Source organism: Chanos chanos, chromosome 12 (assembly GCF_902362185.1).
Source record: "Chanos chanos chromosome 12, fChaCha1.1, whole genome shotgun sequence".
NCBI classification, from domain to species: domain Eukaryota; kingdom Metazoa; phylum Chordata; class Actinopteri; order Gonorynchiformes; family Chanidae; genus Chanos; species Chanos chanos.
Genome location: NC_044506.1, coordinates 6,301,474 through 6,323,179, shown reverse-complemented (window position 1 = coordinate 6,323,179; position 21,706 = coordinate 6,301,474). Strand labels below are relative to the sequence as shown.

The 21,706-nt window shown below is 43.3% G+C and overlaps 11 non-coding genes across 11 annotated transcripts; 8 read left to right on the top strand and 3 right to left on the bottom strand.

Moving 5' to 3' along the window:
• Window positions 1-11: 11 nt before the first annotated feature.
• On the top strand, window positions 12-175 carry LOC115825798 (U1 spliceosomal RNA). The gene has a single exon (XR_004025759.1). It is a non-coding gene; the product is annotated as a U1 spliceosomal RNA (small nuclear RNA).
• Window positions 176-974: 799 nt separating this feature from the next.
• LOC115825822 (U2 spliceosomal RNA) lies at window positions 975-1,165 on the top strand. Its single transcript, XR_004025779.1, has one exon. It is a non-coding gene; the product is annotated as a U2 spliceosomal RNA (small nuclear RNA).
• A 2,221-nt stretch (window positions 1,166-3,386) lies between these two features.
• LOC115825789 (U1 spliceosomal RNA) lies at window positions 3,387-3,550 on the top strand. Its single transcript, XR_004025750.1, has one exon. It is a non-coding gene; the product is annotated as a U1 spliceosomal RNA (small nuclear RNA).
• Window positions 3,551-4,595: 1,045 nt separating this feature from the next.
• Window positions 4,596-4,759, top strand: LOC115825797 (U1 spliceosomal RNA). The gene has a single exon (XR_004025758.1). It is a non-coding gene; the product is annotated as a U1 spliceosomal RNA (small nuclear RNA).
• A 799-nt stretch (window positions 4,760-5,558) lies between these two features.
• LOC115825814 (U2 spliceosomal RNA) lies at window positions 5,559-5,749 on the top strand. The gene has a single exon (XR_004025773.1). It is a non-coding gene; the product is annotated as a U2 spliceosomal RNA (small nuclear RNA).
• Window positions 5,750-7,969: 2,220 nt separating this feature from the next.
• On the top strand, window positions 7,970-8,133 carry LOC115825836 (U1 spliceosomal RNA). The gene has a single exon (XR_004025791.1). It is a non-coding gene; the product is annotated as a U1 spliceosomal RNA (small nuclear RNA).
• A 1,045-nt stretch (window positions 8,134-9,178) lies between these two features.
• On the top strand, window positions 9,179-9,342 carry LOC115825796 (U1 spliceosomal RNA). Its single transcript, XR_004025757.1, has one exon. It is a non-coding gene; the product is annotated as a U1 spliceosomal RNA (small nuclear RNA).
• A 799-nt stretch (window positions 9,343-10,141) lies between these two features.
• LOC115825813 (U2 spliceosomal RNA) lies at window positions 10,142-10,332 on the top strand. Its single transcript, XR_004025772.1, has one exon. It is a non-coding gene; the product is annotated as a U2 spliceosomal RNA (small nuclear RNA).
• Window positions 10,333-18,112: 7,780 nt separating this feature from the next.
• Window positions 18,113-18,303, bottom strand: LOC115825812 (U2 spliceosomal RNA). Its single transcript, XR_004025771.1, has one exon. It is a non-coding gene; the product is annotated as a U2 spliceosomal RNA (small nuclear RNA).
• Window positions 18,304-19,092: 789 nt separating this feature from the next.
• LOC115825824 (U1 spliceosomal RNA) lies at window positions 19,093-19,256 on the bottom strand. The gene has a single exon (XR_004025781.1). It is a non-coding gene; the product is annotated as a U1 spliceosomal RNA (small nuclear RNA).
• A 1,118-nt stretch (window positions 19,257-20,374) lies between these two features.
• LOC115825810 (U2 spliceosomal RNA) lies at window positions 20,375-20,565 on the bottom strand. The gene has a single exon (XR_004025769.1). It is a non-coding gene; the product is annotated as a U2 spliceosomal RNA (small nuclear RNA).
• Between the last annotated feature and the right edge of the window lie 1,141 nt (window positions 20,566-21,706).

Here is a 21,706-nt window from a genome sequence, read left to right as displayed (position 1 = left end):
GTCTCCAACTCATACTTACCTGGCAGGGGAGATACCATGATCAAGAAGGTGGTTCACCCAGGGCGAGGCTCAGCCATTGCACTCCGGCTGTGCTGACCCCTGCGAATTCCCCAAATGTGGGAATCTCGACTGCATAATTTCTGGTAGTGGGGGACTGCGTTCGCGCTCACCCCTGATATGGAGTTTAATGACAGATGATGATACAAGGAGGTTGTTTATAATAATGTGATGTGGCTAAAGTTATTTGGTGAGTCTTTTGGGTAATGCTGGCTTTTGCTAGAATGAGTTTACAGCACAAGACCATGACTAGTCATAAGAAATGGGTAGTGTCTATAAGTTTTTGACTGTAGATACGGAATCTTTCATACGATTCTTTTGATATTCCCACTCCACTGTTTGAGAAATATTGAGAAAACAGATAAATAGTAATTGAACTTGATTTTCCTGCAATTCTTATGTCACATTGTGTTTCTTCAAACTGAACTCAGGCGGGGTATTGGCACTTTCCCAGTCCCTGGTGGAGAGAAAGTAAACTTCTGCCTCACAGTTGACTGTCATACCAGTGCTGACCAGTAGAGAGTTGGCATATAATAACATACAGTGTTGTTAATGTACTTACTTCACTTTTGGAGTCAGTTACCTCAGATGATAGACCTGTTTGTGTTGTTTAGTGCCATTTAGGTTTTAAACGGCTTTAAGTACGAAGGTTAGAACTGTTGAACGTAAAAAGTGGATTGATGCCCCATTCTGATTGGCTGATCTGCCATCTTGATTGTCACCTGCATTATGAGAATTGCCGTTTAAATTCATTATAAACCATCTATGGCTTAGCTAAGGTCTAAGGAAGGTATCTGATCATTTTTAATAGATGGTCTTTCACCCATTTGTGTAGGTTAGGGTGGATTTTTAGCTGGCACCGTGATGGTAATGTCTGTTCCTGTGCGTTAAGGATCTGTTTGTGGGTGTGGTCTGGTATCGCTTCTCGGCCTTTTGGCTAAGATCAAGTGTAGTATCTGTTCTTATCAGTTTAATATCTGATACGTCCCCTACCCGGGGGCCATATATTAAATTGATTTTTGGAACAGGGAGATGGAATAGGGGCTTGCTCCGTCCACTCCACGCATCGACCTGGTATTGCAGTACCTCCAGGAACGGTGCACTCCCCACTCGGGGAAACAAAACTGTTTAAAAATAGAGAAAGTTGAGAACTATTGTGTATGATTCAAGTAATGAACTGGTTTAGCAACCATTTATTGGGAGGTATCATGTGGCTTTAGTGTGGATGTATGTATGTATTATTTTGGGTATTGGTTTGTTTGATTAGTTGCTTATAAGAGGAAGGTGTGAGTGGGAGTACGAGTGGAGTGAGACTTTGTATTGTAATACCACACAGGATCAGTCTCTCACGTCTGTAAGAATACACAGGACTAAAAGGAGAAAAGGTGATTACTCCTGTGTTAGAATCTAGAGATATATCGGGTTTAATTTCCTCCTTAACGCAGTATTGCTAAAGACTTTGTTCTGAGCACGGTCTGTCGTGTGTTCACCGTTTTTCAGGAGTTGTGTTTTGGTAGGAGTTGCCCTGGAACTGCTTGTACTATCAAAGTAAACTGTTGACACTGTTACACCCAGTTTATGACAGAGAATTTAGAAAATGTTATGCTCCGTTAGGATGCATGCCCTCTCCATACGAAGTGTATTCCGTTTCACTTTTCATTTTAAGGATTTTCATATCGATGATATGTTTTGTGGCGCATCATTATTAAAAAATAATTGACAATACAAAACTGGTTTGTTTGGTAAATTCTTAGACTCGCTCAAGTCCCAAGACACCCCGTTTATGGGCGACTCTAGTAGTCAGCCTCTGAAGTCCCAGAGCTCCCTGCCCACAGACAAGACCAAGCAGCCTGAGTGTACCGTCCAGCCCAAACACCATGTGTCCACTAGCCAGCCCACAAAGTCCCCGTCCACAACCCAGGGTCATGACTGTCCCAAGGAATTGCCCCTGAGTGACCCCCCCGTAAGTGATATTCACATTATATACAAACAATGTAAATGAAGACAATTTAGTTAACGTGTTTTTTTTTTATATTAGCTTTATGTTTTAACATTACTTAGAAAACAACATTTGGGTATTGTTGTGTACAATGTGTTATGTGTGTGTTCCAGGTGGAGTTAGAGGGTTGGGTGCATCTGTGGGGAAAACCCCGACGACATCCCATCTGCCGACATTTCCTGGCTCCAAAAGGAGACCGAAAGAGGGCTGTTCACCCCCGTTCAAATCTACACTGGCCCGTTCAAGAGGCGACGGGCGATGAAATCAGACCGTGTGTGGCTTTACCCGCCGGAACCTCCCGGCTGTGTCGGGTGCCCTGCCAACCCCACAACCCCCCAACAGAGTCGTGTCTTAGTGTGGCGCCCTGTCGGAGAGTGGAGGTGCTCCCTGAAGTGTCCTCGAGGCGATGAGTGTGTGGGTAGAGGACAGAATGTGCACCTCTACAAGCCTGGCTACCACCACCGGGTACAACTCACTTCACCCCTGTTAGAGTTATTACATGACAGTTAACTAGTTGTTACTATGTATGTAAACATGCATGAAAAAAAGCAGAGAGTCATATGCTGCCATTGGCCTTAATTTGATTTGATTTTTTTTTTTTTCCATATGTACTTCAGGTCCGTCACATCTGTGATGTGTCCGGCTGGTACGCAGTGTTCACTGAGGTCCTGTGCTGTCTTTGGTCAAAATCACTAAGGAGATAATACGGTATTGAGACTGGTATGTTGTCTGTCACTGTAGCGACCCTTTTTTTCTGTTTTTAGTGGACATTTGACTTGGTTTAATGAGTTTGTCCGATAATTGAGGCGTCCAAACTGAAGTGAACAATTGAGTCGTGTGGTATTGAAATGATGTCATTTCATGGCCGCGCTCTTGTCAAGCTGCCCCAGTCTTTTGACACAACCAATGAGGAGATGTTAGAGCATCGAGATTCAGATCTCTGGGTCAGGTTCTGATTGGGTTTCTGAGTCAGAATGTATGACTTCATCCTCAAACTGAACTCATTCAGGGTATTGGCACTTTCCCAGTCTTTGGTAGAGAGAAAGAAAAAATCGACCTGACTTTTGACTGTCATACCAGCGCTGGCCAGTAGAGAGCGTTTTGTTGCCATGTAATAACATGCAGTGTTATTGCATCATGGGAGTACCTATAGCCATGTATATTTACAAACAAAATTTCTACGTAGCAGTTTTATCCATCCATTAGTCACAGAGTGGTATTTTGTGATGCGGTGGTTTTGTCAGCATTACCATAAAGAATGTGTTGGCTTTACCGTCAGAGTGAAGTGTGTGTGGATGAGTGAGAGCTCCAGACTGAACGTCTCCAACTCATACTTACCTGGCAGGGGAGATACCATGATCAAGAAGGTGGTTCACCCAGGGCGAGGCTCAGCCATTGCACTCCGGCTGTGCTGACCCCTGCGAATTCCCCAAATGTGGGAATCTCGACTGCATAATTTCTGGTAGTGGGGGACTGCGTTCGCGCTCTCCCCTGATGTGGAGTTTAATAACAGATGAAAACACAAGGCACAAGGGAGTTGGTCGCAGTAATGTAACATTACACAAGTTAAAGAGTACAATATCTATTATTGACATGTTTCAGCAGTCAGAAGTGTAATATGTACAGTTAATTGTTGTAATGCATGTGGGGTAATTGCGTTGCTGACATCATTAGCTAATTTGAAAATAGTAAAGTGTTTGATTTATTTATCTCAGCATTATAGATCAGTAATGTTCATTAAACAATGATATCAAAGCCTTGATTTACTGCTAGTGTTCTCTAAAATATCCTCAGTTGTTTTGAGGCATTCAGAGTTGACTGTTAAGCTTTGTGTGCTTGAAATGGGTTTGCGTTTAATGTCTGTGCTATTCTCAGGCTGTCCCAGTCTTTGGTCAGACTCACTGAGGAGATGATACAGTATTGAGACTCATATGTTGTCTGTCAGTGTAGCAACCCTTTTTCTGTTTTTAGTGGGCATTTGACTTGGTTTGATAAGTTTGTCAGATAATTGAGGCGTCCAAACTGAAGTGAACAGTTGAGTCATGTGCTGTTGAAATGATTTGTCATTGAACAGCTATGCTCCTGTCAAGCTGCCCCAATCTTATGACCCAACTAATAAGGAGATGTTAGAGCATTGAGATTCAGATCTCTGGGTCAGGTTCTGGTTGGGATTCTGAGTCAGAATGTTTGACTTCATCCTCAAACTGAACTCATTCAGGGTATTGGCACTTTCCCAGTCTTTGGTAGAGAGAAAGAAAAAATTGACCTGACTTTTGACTGTCATACCAGCGCTGGCCAGTAGAGAGCGTTTTGTTGCCATGTAATAACATGCAGTGTTATTGCATCATGGGAGTACCTATAGCCATGTATATTTACAAACAAAATTTCTACGTAGCAGTTTTATCCATCCATTAGTCACAGAGTGGTATTTTGTGATGCGGTGGTTTTGTCAGCATTACCATAAAGAATGTGTTGGCTTTACCGTCAGAGTGAAGTGTGTGTGGATGAGTGAGAGCTCCAGACTGAACGTCTCCAACTCATACTTACCTGGCAGGGGAGATACCATGATCAAGAAGGTGGTTCACCCAGGGCGAGGCTCAGCCATTGCACTCCGGCTGTGCTGACCCCTGCGAATTCCCCAAATGTGGGAATCTCGACTGCATAATTTCTGGTAGTGGGGGACTGCGTTCGCGCTCACCCCTGATATGGAGTTTAATGACAGATGATGATACAAGGAGGTTGTTTATAATAATGTGATGTGGCTAAAGTTATTTGGTGAGTCTTTTGGGTAATGCTGGCTTTTGCTAGAATGAGTTTACAGCACAAGACCATGACTAGTCATAAGAAATGGGTAGTGTCTATAAGTTTTTGACTGTAGATACGGAATCTTTCATACGATTCTTTTGATATTCCCACTCCACTGTTTGAGAAATATTGAGAAAACAGATAAATAGTAATTGAACTTGATTTTCCTGCAATTCTTATGTCACATTGTGTTTCTTCAAACTGAACTCAGGCGGGGTATTGGCACTTTCCCAGTCCCTGGTGGAGAGAAAGTAAACTTCTGCCTCACAGTTGACTGTCATACCAGTGCTGACCAGTAGAGAGTTGGCATATAATAACATACAGTGTTGTTAATGTACTTACTTCACTTTTGGAGTCAGTTACCTCAGATGATAGACCTGTTTGTGTTGTTTAGTGCCATTTAGGTTTTAAACGGCTTTAAGTACGAAGGTTAGAACTGTTGAACGTAAAAAGTGGATTGATGCCCCATTCTGATTGGCTGATCTGCCATCTTGATTGTCACCTGCATTATGAGAATTGCCGTTTAAATTCATTATAAACCATCTATGGCTTAGCTAAGGTCTAAGGAAGGTATCTGATCATTTTTAATAGATGGTCTTTCACCCATTTGTGTAGGTTAGGGTGGATTTTTAGCTGGCACCGTGATGGTAATGTCTGTTCCTGTGCGTTAAGGATCTGTTTGTGGGTGTGGTCTGGTATCGCTTCTCGGCCTTTTGGCTAAGATCAAGTGTAGTATCTGTTCTTATCAGTTTAATATCTGATACGTCCCCTACCCGGGGACCATATATTAAATTGATTTTTGGAACAGGGAGATGGAATAGGGGCTTGCTCCGTCCACTCCACGCATCGACCTGGTATTGCAGTACCTCCAGGAACGGTGCACTCCCCACTCGGGGAAACAAAACTGTTTAAAAATAGAGAAAGTTGAGAACTATTGTGTATGATTCAAGTAATGAACTGGTTTAGCAACCATTTATTGGGAGGTATCATGTGGCTTTAGTGTGGATGTATGTATGTATTATTTTGGGTATTGGTTTGTTTGATTAGTTGCTTATAAGAGGAAGGTGTGAGTGGGAGTACGAGTGGAGTGAGACTTTGTATTGTAATACCACACAGGATCAGTCTCTCACGTCTGTAAGAATACACAGGACTAAAAGGAGAAAAGGTGATTACTCCTGTGTTAGAATCTAGAGACATATCGGGTTTAATTTCCTCCTTAACGCAGTATTGCTAAAGACTTTGTTCTGAGCACGGTCTGTCGTGTGTTCACCGTTTTTCAGGAGTTGTGTTTTGGTAGGAGTTGCCCTGGAACTGCTTGTACTATCAAAGTAAACTGTTGACACTGTTACACCCAGTTTATGACAGAGAATTTAGAAAATGTTATGCTCCGTTAGGATGCATGCCCTCTCCATACGAAGTGTATTCCGTTTCACTTTTCATTTTAAGGATTTTCATATCGATGATATGTTTTGTGGCGCATCATTATTAAAAAATAATTGACAATACAAAACTGGTTTGTTTGGTAAATTCTTAGACTCGCTCAAGTCCCAAGACACCCCGTTTATGGGCGACTCTAGTAGTCAGCCTCTGAAGTCCCAGAGCTCCCTGCCCACAGACAAGACCAAGCAGCCTGAGTGTACCGTCCAGCCCAAACACCATGTGTCCACTAGCCAGCCCACAAAGTCCCCGTCCACAACCCAGGGTCATGACTGTCCCAAGGAATTGCCCCTGAGTGACCCCCCCGTAAGTGATATTCACATTATATACAAACAATGTAAATGAAGACAATTTAGTTAACGTGTTTTTTTTTTATATTAGCTTTATGTTTTAACATTACTTAGAAAACAACATTTGGGTATTGTTGTGTACAATGTGTTATGTGTGTGTTCCAGGTGGAGTTAGAGGGTTGGGTGCATCTGTGGGGAAAACCCCGACGACATCCCATCTGCCGACATTTCCTGGCTCCAAAAGGAGACCGAAAGAGGGCTGTTCACCCCCGTTCAAATCTACACTGGCCCGTTCAAGAGGCGACGGGCGATGAAATCAGACCGTGTGTGGCTTTACCCGCCGGAACCTCCCGGCTGTGTCGGGTGCCCTGCCAACCCCACAACCCCCCAACAGAGTCGTGTCTTAGTGTGGCGCCCTGTCGGAGAGTGGAGGTGCTCCCTGAAGTGTCCTCGAGGCGATGAGTGTGTGGGTAGAGGACAGAATGTGCACCTCTACAAGCCTGGCTACCACCACCGGGTACAACTCACTTCACCCCTGTTAGAGTTATTACATGACAGTTAACTAGTTGTTACTATGTATGTAAACATGCATGAAAAAAAGCAGAGAGTCATATGCTGCCATTGGCCTTAATTTGATTTGATTTTTTTTTTTTCCATATGTACTTCAGGTCCGTCACATCTGTGATGTGTCCGGCTGGTACGCAGTGTTCACTGAGGTCCTGTGCTGTCTTTGGTCAAAATCACTAAGGAGATAATACGGTATTGAGACTGGTATGTTGTCTGTCACTGTAGCGACCCTTTTTTTCTGTTTTTAGTGGACATTTGACTTGGTTTAATGAGTTTGTCCGATAATTGAGGCGTCCAAACTGAAGTGAACAATTGAGTCGTGTGGTATTGAAATGATGTCATTTCATGGCCGCGCTCTTGTCAAGCTGCCCCAGTCTTTTGACACAACCAATGAGGAGATGTTAGAGCATCGAGATTCAGATCTCTGGGTCAGGTTCTGATTGGGTTTCTGAGTCAGAATGTATGACTTCATCCTCAAACTGAACTCATTCAGGGTATTGGCACTTTCCCAGTCTTTGGTAGAGAGAAAGAAAAAATCGACCTGACTTTTGACTGTCATACCAGCGCTGGCCAGTAGAGAGCGTTTTGTTGCCATGTAATAACATGCAGTGTTATTGCATCATGGGAGTACCTATAGCCATGTATATTTACAAACAAAATTTCTACGTAGCAGTTTTATCCATCCATTAGTCACAGAGTGGTATTTTGTGATGCGGTGGTTTTGTCAGCATTACCATAAAGAATGTGTTGGCTTTACCGTCAGAGTGAAGTGTGTGTGGATGAGTGAGAGCTCCAGACTGAACGTCTCCAACTCATACTTACCTGGCAGGGGAGATACCATGATCAAGAAGGTGGTTCACCCAGGGCGAGGCTCAGCCATTGCACTCCGGCTGTGCTGACCCCTGCGAATTCCCCAAATGTGGGAATCTCGACTGCATAATTTCTGGTAGTGGGGGACTGCGTTCGCGCTCTCCCCTGATGTGGAGTTTAATAACAGATGAAAACACAAGGCACAAGGGAGTTGGTCGCAGTAATGTAACATTACACAAGTTAAAGAGTACAATATCTATTATTGACATGTTTCAGCAGTCAGAAGTGTAATATGTACAGTTAATTGTTGTAATGCATGTGGGGTAATTGCGTTGCTGACATCATTAGCTAATTTGAAAATAGTAAAGTGTTTGATTTATTTATCTCAGCATTATAGATCAGTAATGTTCATTAAACAATGATATCAAAGCCTTGATTTACTGCTAGTGTTCTCTAAAATATCCTCAGTTGTTTTGAGGCATTCAGAGTTGACTGTTAAGCTTTGTGTGCTTGAAATGGGTTTGCGTTTAATGTCTGTGCTATTCTCAGGCTGTCCCAGTCTTTGGTCAGACTCACTGAGGAGATGATACAGTATTGAGACTCATATGTTGTCTGTCAGTGTAGCAACCCTTTTTCTGTTTTTAGTGGGCATTTGACTTGGTTTAATAAGTTTGTCAGATAATTGAGGCGTCCAAACTGAAGTGAACAGTTGAGTCATGTGCTGTTGAAATGATTTGTCATTGAACAGCTATGCTCCTGTCAAGCTGCCCCAATCTTATGACCCAACTAATAAGGAGATGTTAGAGCATTGAGATTCAGATCTCTGGGTCAGGTTCTGGTTGGGATTCTGAGTCAGAATGTTTGACTTCATCCTCAAACTGAACTCATTCAGGGTATTGGCACTTTCCCAGTCTTTGGTAGAGAGAAAGAAAAAATTGACCTGACTTTTGACTGTCATACCAGCGCTGGCCAGTAGAGAGCGTTTTGTTGCCATGTAATAACATGCAGTGTTATTGCATCATGGGAGTACCTATAGCCATGTATATTTACAAACAAAATTTCTACGTAGCAGTTTTATCCATCCATTAGTCACAGAGTGGTATTTTGTGATGCGGTGGTTTTGTCAGCATTACCATAAAGAATGTGTTGGCTTTACCGTCAGAGTGAAGTGTGTGTGGATGAGTGAGAGCTCCAGACTGAACGTCTCCAACTCATACTTACCTGGCAGGGGAGATACCATGATCAAGAAGGTGGTTCACCCAGGGCGAGGCTCAGCCATTGCACTCCGGCTGTGCTGACCCCTGCGAATTCCCCAAATGTGGGAATCTCGACTGCATAATTTCTGGTAGTGGGGGACTGCGTTCGCGCTCACCCCTGATATGGAGTTTAATGACAGATGATGATACAAGGAGGTTGTTTATAATAATGTGATGTGGCTAAAGTTATTTGGTGAGTCTTTTGGGTAATGCTGGCTTTTGCTAGAATGAGTTTACAGCACAAGACCATGACTAGTCATAAGAAATGGGTAGTGTCTATAAGTTTTTGACTGTAGATACGGAATCTTTCATACGATTCTTTTGATATTCCCACTCCACTGTTTGAGAAATATTGAGAAAACAGATAAATAGTAATTGAACTTGATTTTCCTGCAATTCTTATGTCACATTGTGTTTCTTCAAACTGAACTCAGGCGGGGTATTGGCACTTTCCCAGTCCCTGGTGGAGAGAAAGTAAACTTCTGCCTCACAGTTGACTGTCATACCAGTGCTGACCAGTAGAGAGTTGGCATATAATAACATACAGTGTTGTTAATGTACTTACTTCACTTTTGGAGTCAGTTACCTCAGATGATAGACCTGTTTGTGTTGTTTAGTGCCATTTAGGTTTTAAACGGCTTTAAGTACGAAGGTTAGAACTGTTGAACGTAAAAAGTGGATTGATGCCCCATTCTGATTGGCTGATCTGCCATCTTGATTGTCACCTGCATTATGAGAATTGCCGTTTAAATTCATTATAAACCATCTATGGCTTAGCTAAGGTCTAAGGAAGGTATCTGATCATTTTTAATAGATGGTCTTTCACCCATTTGTGTAGGTTAGGGTGGATTTTTAGCTGGCACCGTGATGGTAATGTCTGTTCCTGTGCGTTAAGGATCTGTTTGTGGGTGTGGTCTGGTATCGCTTCTCGGCCTTTTGGCTAAGATCAAGTGTAGTATCTGTTCTTATCAGTTTAATATCTGATACGTCCCCTACCCGGGGACCATATATTAAATTGATTTTTGGAACAGGGAGATGGAATAGGGGCTTGCTCCGTCCACTCCACGCATCGACCTGGTATTGCAGTACCTCCAGGAACGGTGCACTCCCCACTCGGGGAAACAAAACTGTTTAAAAATAGAGAAAGTTGAGAACTATTGTGTATGATTCAAGTAATGAACTGGTTTAGCAACCATTTATTGGGAGGTATCATGTGGCTTTAGTGTGGATGTATGTATGTATTATTTTGGGTATTGGTTTGTTTGATTAGTTGCTTATAAGAGGAAGGTGTGAGTGGGAGTACGAGTGGAGTGAGACTTTGTATTGTAATACCACACAGGATCAGTCTCTCACGTCTGTAAGAATACACAGGACTAAAAGGAGAAAAGGTGATTACTCCTGTGTTAGAATCTAGAGACTATATCGGGTTTAATTTCCTCCTTAACGCAGTATTGCTAAAGACTTTGTTCTGAGCACGGTCTGTCGTGTGTTCACCGTTTTTCAGGAGTTGTGTTTTGGTAGGAGTTGCCCTGGAACTGCTTGTACTATCAAAGTAAACTGTTGACACTGTTACACCCAGTTTATGACAGAGAATTTAGAAAATGTTATGCTCCGTTAGGATGCATGCCCTCTCCATACGAAGTGTATTCCGTTTCACTTTTCATTTTAAGGATTTTCATATCGATGATATGTTTTGTGGCGCATCATTATTAAAAAATAATTGACAATACAAAACTGGTTTGTTTGGTAAATTCTTAGACTCGCTCAAGTCCCAAGACACCCCGTTTATGGGCGACTCTAGTAGTCAGCCTCTGAAGTCCCAGAGCTCCCTGCCCACAGACAAGACCAAGCAGCCTGAGTGTACCGTCCAGCCCAAACACCATGTGTCCACTAGCCAGCCCACAAAGTCCCCGTCCACAACCCAGGGTCATGACTGTCCCAAGGAATTGCCCCTGAGTGACCCCCCCGTAAGTGATATTCACATTATATACAAACAATGTAAATGAAGACAATTTAGTTAACGTGTTTTTTTTTTATATTAGCTTTATGTTTTAACATTACTTAGAAAACAACATTTGGGTATTGTTGTGTACAATGTGTTATGTGTGTGTTCCAGGTGGAGTTAGAGGGTTGGGTGCATCTGTTTGGAAAACCCCGACGGCATCCCATCTGCCGACATTTCCTGGCTCCAAAAGGAGACCGAAAGAGGGCTGTTCACCCCCGTTCAAATCTACACTGGCCCGTTCAAGAGGCGACGGGCGATGAAATCAGACCGCGTGTGGCTTTACCCGCCGGATGTGCACCTCTACAAGCCTGGCTACCACCACCGGGTACAACTCACTTCACCCCTGTTAGAGTTATTACATGACAGTTAACTAGTTGTTACTATGTATGTAAACATGCATGAAAAACAGCAGAGAGTCATATGCTGCCATTGGCCTTAATTTGATTTGATTTTTTTTTTTCCATATGTACTTCAGGTCTGTCACATCTGTGATGTGTCCAGCTGGTACACAGTGCTCACTGAGGTCCTGTGCTGTGGACCGTGTACGACGGCAGCCGGGAGCAGAGAAGGTGGAGCAGTGGGTTGGTGGCTTGCGTGGGATCCTGCTGTTTAATCACAGCTTAGTGAGGCTCATCAAGCCATGTTCCCTGCCATCCTCGCCAGCAAGTGAGTATACAGAACGTCATCTGTGCACTTAACAAACTTCATGTGGTAAAATTCTCGCCTGCCACGTAGGAGGCCCGGGTTCATTTCCCGGCCAATGCATGTGGCCTAATGGTTAGAGAAGCGGTTCAAACAACGCTTTCTCCTCCCACAATATACCTGAACGCAGGCGTGCTGCCCACTGCTCCTGGTGTGCGTGCGCTCACTGCTGGTACATGTAGGCTGGGTTAAATTCACTACACACTGCTCACTGTGTGTGTGTGCCATCACAGACATTCTAACTCTAATTCAAGTAGCAAAGTAATCGCTCCAGTCAACATCTGATTGTGACTCCTAAATAGTTTCATTTGTGCTGACCTGTGAGAAGTCCACGGAGAAGCTGGAACCGATGTGCCGTGGAGTCATGGAAAGGTTTCGGCTGGCCAATCAACCTGTCCCCAGACTCCTGTACGTGGACCGTGGCTGTTGCCACGTGCAGGGCCCGACAGCGGTGGCCTACAACCGTGCGGACCTGGAGCTGCTCATCAAGGCCGTCAGAGCCAAGGACCCGGCGGTGCTAAACTCTGTGTCGGACGAGGATGTTGTCCGCTGGTACATTTCCAGGGAGCAGCTGAAACGCTATGCGCGGAGGGTCACGCTCGGGAAACGTTCCGGCTCATCCACCTGGCCATTGAGGAGCTGAAAGGTCCCGCCGGGCTTGATGAGAGTGGAGTGAGCCTCTTCAAAACACGTGGTACAATACACCTCAGACAAAAAAGTTATTACAACATCGATACGGATAGTGTAGCATACAAAGTGAACACACCGTATGTATGTATGTAAGTACCTATGCATGTGTATTTACAGAGGCCATTGATGAGGTGTGGGCAGGCCAGCAGCGACACCTGGAGTGCATCCAGGATCCACCAGACATGAACACGTAGGGTGGCGCGCACCACGACCATAAACAACGTGGACGTGCCCTACTACAAATGTCTGCGTGGAAGCAACAGCCTGGAAAGGATTCCACAAAGCTCTACCGAACACGATTCCAGGTGCAGGAGCTGCGCAGGGTGGAGTACCTGTTCAGCCAGAGCACCGGTGAATCTGGGCCCTCCTCTCTTCGGGACCTTGTCAACGACGGACCCGGTCCAGAGGAGGAGGTTGTACAGCCCGGGCAGCCCGATCCAGATGAGACTGACGAGGCGTACCAGAGTGACGTGTGGGTACATGACGACATGCTCGATGCCGCCCTGCCCCACATCACGCTCACCAGCGAGGAAACCGCCACTGCTCACCCTCCGGCCTTTGTGAGTAGCTGTGTGTCTGCTAGAGTGAAATACAATGCACTGGTTGCTGTTTATAAAAAAAAAAAGAAAAAAAAAAGGGCAATGTACGCATTTGAACTTAATGCATTCGTATGGCATTCTTTTTATAGGACACCTGTTGTCCAACCCCTCTTCCTGGCTTTCAGAAGCTGGAAAAGTTCTGCTCTGTGCTGGTGGAGATTGGCCTGACAGAGGACAAGCTGTCACTTACCACTGAGCAGAGGAGCAAGGTCCTGGAAGCCTGGAACACAGTAGAGGAGCATGACAAGCAGCCACAGCAGTTCAAACAGCTGTACAGGACACACTGGGGCAACACGCTCTACTGCCGCTCAAAAAGGGACGATCTTGTTGATGCTGCTGTGATAGAGGCTAAAGATGGCCAAGCGCTACGCGCCAGCACAACAAGATATCAGTGCGCAGCACAACAGGCTGATGTACACGCTGGTGAAACTGTTGTGGTTGCGCTCTCCTCGAGGGTCTCACACCAGTCCTGAGAAGAACGCCATCTTGAAGGTGTACAAATGAGTCCAACACCGGAATTTGGTGGAGGATCCAGTCCTGTGCAAAGCAGGCATTCCTCTACCAAAAATCAGTATCAAGACCGTGCGGGACTTCATCCATCGCCAAGAGAGGCTTCTCAACCTCCATGCCACAAAACAGCCACTCACCATCTTAAAGACAACCTCCATCTCATCTGCGGACCTGCCTCCAGCACCACACCAGCCAACAGTCCTCCCTCTACCAGACTACCCTGCGATAGAAAATGTTCCCATACCCAACACAGCAGGGACAAAGGTGTTGAAGGGAAGGACAGACATATTAATGCCGCTCTCCCGGCCTCAACCACCACTGCCACCTGTGCTACTGCCATCGCCGATGAGAAAACCCCCCGCCACCTCTACTGTCCCCAGACCTGTGCCCTCCCTCTCTGCTACCCCAGGGATTTGCCTGCCAGTTGTGCAACCCTATGTACACCCCAACAATATGTACAATGCAACCGTACCACAGTCAGGCAGTTATTACAGAATATTTACAATATGTACAATGCAACCGTACCACAGTCAGGCAGTTATTACAGAATATTTACAATATGTACAATGGAACCGTACCACAGTCAGACAATTATTACAGCATTACATCGCATTCCTCTGACGTGTCAACAACAGAGGTGAAGTGTTGGTAGCTGTCACACACCCTGTAGTCCAGACCTTTTGATGGGGACGTCATTTTTGCAGCGGCAGAAACGGGGCGCGGGTCAGTGACTCTGATAATGAGTAAAGAAACTCTGCAAAGATAAATAGTAAATATAATACATTAATTACATTTTTAAAAAATGTATTAATAATAATAATAATACAACAATTAGTGTTAATATTGAATATTAATCATTGAACAGAGCCCAGGAACTACAAAAGACAGCTAAGACCAAGTTTAAATCGACAATGTAACATTCATTCAAGATGCCTTCTTTCCCCTAAATGCTGAGCTGTTTTCACTGTTTTGATTCTATGTAAGATGATTAATATTGCAGCCAAACTGTATGTAGTTACCACGTTAGCTAGCCCATACCTTTACAACTTCCAGCCTTGAATTTTAATTATACAAGCACAAGAGTCTATTGGTAGTCTACAGTTGAATTCTATGATTCAACTGGGAGTCTACAGTCAGGAATCTACAGTGACTGTAGACTCTAGGCCAATCAGAATGCGTAACTGTCTACAGTCACTGTAGACTTTGCACTTATTGTGTGAGCTGTACCACCATGTTCAGTCTGTCTTGAACGTAATTGGTCTAAGATCTATGCTATTTGGCTCCTCCTGTTCCATCACACTTACTTGCTCCTTGTCATTAATATAGTTCCTGAACCTCTTCATCTGCACTCTTGTGAGTTACTGGTGCAACCCACCTCCTCACAGAACTGTATGCCTTCTGTATTATCTCCCTCTGCTCATCACTGATTTGCTCTGGCCTGTCCTTTTGGGTGGGGTCCTGACTGTAGACTCCCCACGTCTCCTGAAAGGTATGATCTTCAAAGCCTCTCTGACCGTAGATACACCTGTTGATGTTGACCTCGAGGAGAATGGAGACTTGTGGGAAGCTCTCCGTGTACTCTGTGAGGTAGTTCTTCACCCATCCGTTCACCACCTTTCCCTCTCTGTGTGGGTTGGCCACCTCTGATCTGTGCTCGTCAAATATACTGGAATCATACACATTAACTTAGTACCATCCTTGTTAATGTCACCGCCATTGTGATAGTGAGTAAAGAAAGCTTGCAAAGATGAATAATAAACACTGATAATAGCCATACTTTTGTGCAAGCAGACATACAGGTAATTTATTTTAAGCATGCCATCAAAATGGTATTTAAAATGCATAGCCTACAGTGGTATTAAATGTAATATGCTTACTACTTCATGTATCCCATGTCATTTATCACAAGCCAGGGGAATGATGCATTTTCGTATTGGCCAAATGGGGCCACCAGCTTCCCCAGGTACAGCTGACGTGACAGCGCGGGGGTACCCTCCTGCTCCACAGAGCTTCTCTGCGTGGGCCAGGGCAGTAGTCTGGGTCAGCAGCTCCTGTGGAAGTTTGGGGAAGACCATCCTTTTCTCCCGATAGTAAAAGGCCTCTTTCGTCACCACCAATACAACCTGTTGACGATTTGCAGGGGCATCTGGGTTGATGACTTGGATTACTGGGGTTGTCATCTTCAGTTGTAGCTACTGAAATATGCTCAGATATAGTAACGCCACAACAACAACATAATAATAATAATAAATATTACAATGTACATTAATATTGGACATATTCTCATTAAATGGGACCTAGAACCTACAAGAGACAGCTAAGACCAAGTTTAAATCGACAATTCAATGTTAATTCAAGATGTGTTTTTCCCCCCAGGTGTTTCCACTGTTATTCTATGTAAGATGATTAATGTTGCGGCTGTACTGTATGTAGTTACCATGTTAGCTAGCCCATACCTTTACAACTTCCAGCCTTGAATTTTAATTATACAAGAGTCTATTGGTAGCCTACAGTCAAATTCTACAATTCAGTTGGGGGTCTACAGACAAGAGTATACAGTGACTGTAGACTCTAGACCAATCAGAACACACAACTGTCTACAACCACTATCTACTTTGCACTTGTAGACTTTGAATTGTCTTGAATGTGACTGGCCTAAGGTCTATGCTATTTACTATGTGATTCTTCTCTTCCTGCTTCTTATTACTGACTTACTCCTTGTTATTAATATTCTTCCTGAACCTCTTCATGTGCATGCTTGTGATGTGGATCACTGGTGTGTGCAACCACCACCTCAGAGAACTAGATGTCTTCTGTGTTCTCTCTATCACTGGGAGTTTACAGTCATAGTCTAAAGTGACTGTAGATTCTAGACCAATCAGAAACCGTAACTGTCTACAGTCACTGAACCTGACTATGAGCTGTATGCTGCAGTTATCATGTGGCCACCTACACCAGGTGGTGCAGGTCCAGGGTGAACCAGATCATTAAGGACATTCACCACCCCAACCACAAACTGTTTCCATGGCTGCCCTCTGGCAAGTGTCTCTGCTCCACCATGGCCAAGACTGAGGGGCTGAGAAAGAGCTTCTTCCCCCAGGCCATACGGATCATAAACACTTATAAACCTACACAACACTCATCCTGCACCTCAGGTACCTTAATGTTTATTATCTACATACAGTGTCTGTGACAGTCCGTTATTTTTCCCTGCATATAGCTTATATTATTTATTATTATATTGATATTCTGTTACTTTTCCCTGTGTGTGTCGCTTTATATTTTTTCTTCATTTAATGTTTATACAGTGCTACGGCTTTACGTTTGTTATTTGCACAGTTGTCGGAGATGTTGCAGTCTCATCTCTCTGCTGTTGTACACGTAAAATTCTGCATGTGACAGGTAAAGCTCTTGAATCTTGTTTGGTTCGTGTTTCCACTCACACTGTCTGCACTGTCACCCTCACAATCAACTCATCAAACAAATCAGTACTTGGAGCAGTATGAACATGACACATCCATATGCTGGCTACTAGTACATGGTTGCTAAAGCGGTACGTTACTCTACTGCAGAAATTCTTAGCAATCAAACCTTATACATTCTGTACCTATTTCTTATGTTTCACACAAGACTTGTGAAGTTTGTGAGTCGTAAACTAATTCTACCAAACAGGACCAGCGCCAAAAAGCCAACGTTATTCGACAGACAAGTCACATTTACACTAAAAAATAGAAAAGAATTTGCTTCATTGGCAGAAAACTGAGATCTGAATCTGAATACTGTCATATCTCCTTATTGGTTTTGACAAAAGACTGGGACAGTTTAAGAGGAGCACAGCCATTAAACGTGAAACCATTGTAACTGCACAAAGATTAACTGAACTTGCCTAAGCCTAACTGAGCACATAGAATTTCCTGAAGGATCTGTCATGAACTGGGCGCAATAGCGTCAATAGTTTCTTGTATGATAGTATAAGTGCTTCTGGGGCAACTCCTGCTAAATCACACAACTACAAACGGCCAACACATGACAAACCCTGCTCTGAACAAAGTCTATAGCAATGCTGTGTTACAGAAGATATTAACCCGCTATATCGCTACATTCTGTCACGCGAAGAATCATCTTTTTCACCATTTAGTCCTTTACATTTCTACAGATGTGAGAGACCAATACTGTGAGTTATTAGTATGCTAAGTCTTGTTCAACTCCACTGTCTGCACTATCACACTCAACCAACTAATCAAACAAATCAGTACTTGGAGCAATATGTACATGACACACACATGCAAACTATTCACAAATGGTTGCTAAATTACTACATGACTTGAATCATACACAATAGTCTTCCATTTTCTCTATTTTTAAACAGTTTTGTTTCCCCAAGTGGGGAGTGCACCGTTCCTGGAGGTACTGCAATACCAGGTCGATGCGTGGAGTGGACGGAGCAAGCCCCTATTCCATCTCCCTGTTCCAAAAATCAATTTAATATATGGTCCCCGGGTAGGGGACGTATCAGATATTAAACTGATAAGAACAGATACTACACTTGATCTTAGCCAAAAGGCCGAGAAGCGATAGCAGACCACACCCACAAACAGATGCTTAACGCACAGGAACAGACATTACCGTCACGGTGCCAGCTAAAATTCCACCCTAACCTACAAAGAGGAGTAAAAGACCATAACTAAAAATGTTCAGATACCTTCCTTAGATCTTAACTAAGCCATAGATGATTTATAATGAATTGAAACGGCAATTCTCATAATGCAGGCGACAATCAAGATGGCAGATCAGCCAATCAAAATGGGGCATCAATCCACTTTTGACTTTCAACAGTTCTAACCTTCGTACTTAAAGCCGTTTAAAACCTAATGGCACTAAACAACACAAACAGGTCTATCAACTGACTCCAAAAGTGAAGTAAGTACATTAACAACACTGTATGTTATTATATGCCAACTCTCTACTGGTCAGCACTGGTATGACAGTCAACTGTGAGGCAGAAGTTTACTTTCTCTCCACCAGGGACTGGGAAAGTGCCAATACCCCGCCTGAGTTCAGTTTGAAGAAACACAATGTGACATTAGAATTGCAGGAAAATCAAGTTCAATTACTATTTATCTCTTTTCTCAATATTTCTGAAACAGTGGAGTGGGAATATCAAAAGAATCGTATGAAAGATTCCGTATCTACAGTCAAAAACTTATAGACACTACCCATTTCTTATGACTAGTCATGGTCTTGTGCTGTAAACTCATTCTAGCAAAAGCCAGCATTACCCAAAAGACTCACCAAATAACTTTAGCCACATCACATTACTGCAGACAACCTCCTTGTATCATCATCTGTCATTAAACTCCATAATCAGGGGAGAGCGCGAACGCAGTCCCCCACTACCAGAAATTATGCAGTCGAGATTCCCACATTTGGGGAATTCGCAGGGGTCAGCACAGCCGGAGTGCAATGGCTGAGCCTCGCCCTGGGTGAACCACCTTCTTGATCATGGTATCTCCCCTGCCAGGTAAGTATGAGTTGGAGACGTTCAGTCTGGAGTTCTCACTCATCCACACACACTTCACTCTGACGGTAAAGCCAGCACATTCTTTATAGTAATGCCAACAAAACAACCACATCACAAAATACCACTCTGTGACTTCTGGACCAATAAAAATGTGTGGAAAAAATACATTTGTAAAAATACCAGGCTGGAGTTACTCCCATGATGCACCACAGGAAACACATTATTGATATGAAAATGATTCAAATGAAAAGGGAAATCAAATACACTTCATATGAAGAGGGCATGCAGCTTCAATGAGAAGAACATTTCCTGAAGGATCTGTCACAAACTGTGTGAAAAAGTGTCAGTAGATTACTTCATGATAACTGTTTGATGCCAGTGGGTTGCCAGGAGTTCAAACACGTTTCTATCATTTGAACTGAGTTTATTATATTCGAAGAAATAAAGCCCCCAATTAAATTGAACAAGATCCACGAATTTAACAAACCCAGAAAATGTGTGCGTCAGCTGCTATCGTTTTAATAACCATTTAAATGCTTCGTTTTTATTCTGAAATCTTGCTAACAGTGACCCGGATATGCATTGTACTTCCGGAGCAACCTCTGCTAAAATACGCACTGACTAACAGTGGATACATTATAGACCGTGCTCGGAGTAAAGTCTATAGCAATGCTAGGTCACAGACGACATCAATCCTGCAAAATGCTGCAACATTGAAGAAAAGGAGTGTCAGCATTTAGTAATCTACATTATGACCATAGCTGTACTTGGTCGATGCTATGCGGCTTTAAAAATCTGCGAGTCTTGCTCGACTCGTATTATCAGTCAAACCGTTCGCACCGTCACACTCGCTAAACTGCTCCACACAGACACATTCAACTTCCCCGTAATGTAACTGTTCTTTCAACCAAACTTCTTTCGCGATGAGATTTCGCCCAATTGTTTCCACCTCCGTCACACAGCAAACAACTAACACACAACTTACTCTCACATTTAAGCTCGCTATACTACTGCAGATGCTTCACGTTTATCAGTATGGGCTGCACGATTATTACTCGACTCTTAAGTAAAAAGCGAAACTCCACGCTTCATTTCTCTACTTTTGAACAGTTTAATTTCCCCGAGTGGGGAGTGCACCGTTCCTGGAGGTACTGCAATACCAGGTCGATGCGTGGAGTGGACGGAGCAAGCCCCTATTCCATCTCCCTGTTCCAAAAATCAATTTAATATATGGTCCCCGGGTAGGGGACGTATCAGATATTAAACTGATAAGAACAGATACTACACTTGATCTTAGCCAAAAGGCCGAGAAGCGATACCAGACCACACCCACAAACAGATGCTTAACGCACAGGAACAGACATTACCGTCACGGTGCCAGCTAAAAATCCACCCTAACCTACAAAGAGGAGTAAAAGACCATAACTAAAAATGATCAGATACCTTCCTTAGACCTTAACTAAGCCATAGATGATTCTTAATGAATTTAAACGGCAATTCTCTTCACGTTAGGCAACAATCAAGATGGTAGATCAGCCAATCACAATGGAATATGAATCAACTTCACTTTCAACAATTCTATCCTTCTTACTTAAACAAAGCTGTTTAAAACAGCATGGCGTTACATATCATATCAGAACATGTATATCAGCTGGGATAACTGACTCCAAAAATAAAATAAGTAAATTAACGACACTGCACGTTATTGCATGCCAACAAAACGCTCTCTACTGGCCAGGACTGGTATGACAGTCAAATGTGAGATCGATTTTCTCTCTTTCTCCAACAGAGACTAGGAAAGTGCCAATACCCTGACTGAGTTCAGTTTGAGGATGAAGCCATACATTCTGACACGTGTCATTTGGAAAATGGATCCCAATTATTAACATCTTTGAAGAAACAGAATGTGACATTAGAATTGCAGGAAGATGAATGTGAATTACTATGTCAGTACCATGCTGCTTTGTTTTCTCAGTATATCTGAAACAGTGACGTGGGAATATCAGAGGAATCACACACACACAAACAAAAAAAACCCCACTCTGTATCTACAGTCAGAAACCTAAGGACAGATATATTCAACACCCGTTTCTTATGAGTCACACAAAACCCTTCACATTTCTGAGTTGTAAACTCATTCTAACTACTAGAACCAGCAACAAAAGCCAAAATCACCCAACAGACTCATCAAACCAAGTCACATTTACATGGAAAAATAGAAAAGAATTTGCTACAATGGCAGAAAAGGGAGATCTGAATGTGAAAGTTGTATTGTCTCCGTATTGGTTTTGACAAAAGACTGGGAGAGTTTCAGAGGAGCACAGCCATTAAACGCGAAATCATTTTAACTGCACAAAGCTTAACTGTGAACTTGAGTTCAAACGCCTCAAAACAAGTGAGGATATTTTCATAAAGAACACTAGCAGTAAATCAAGGCTCTGAAATGAGCGCTTAATGA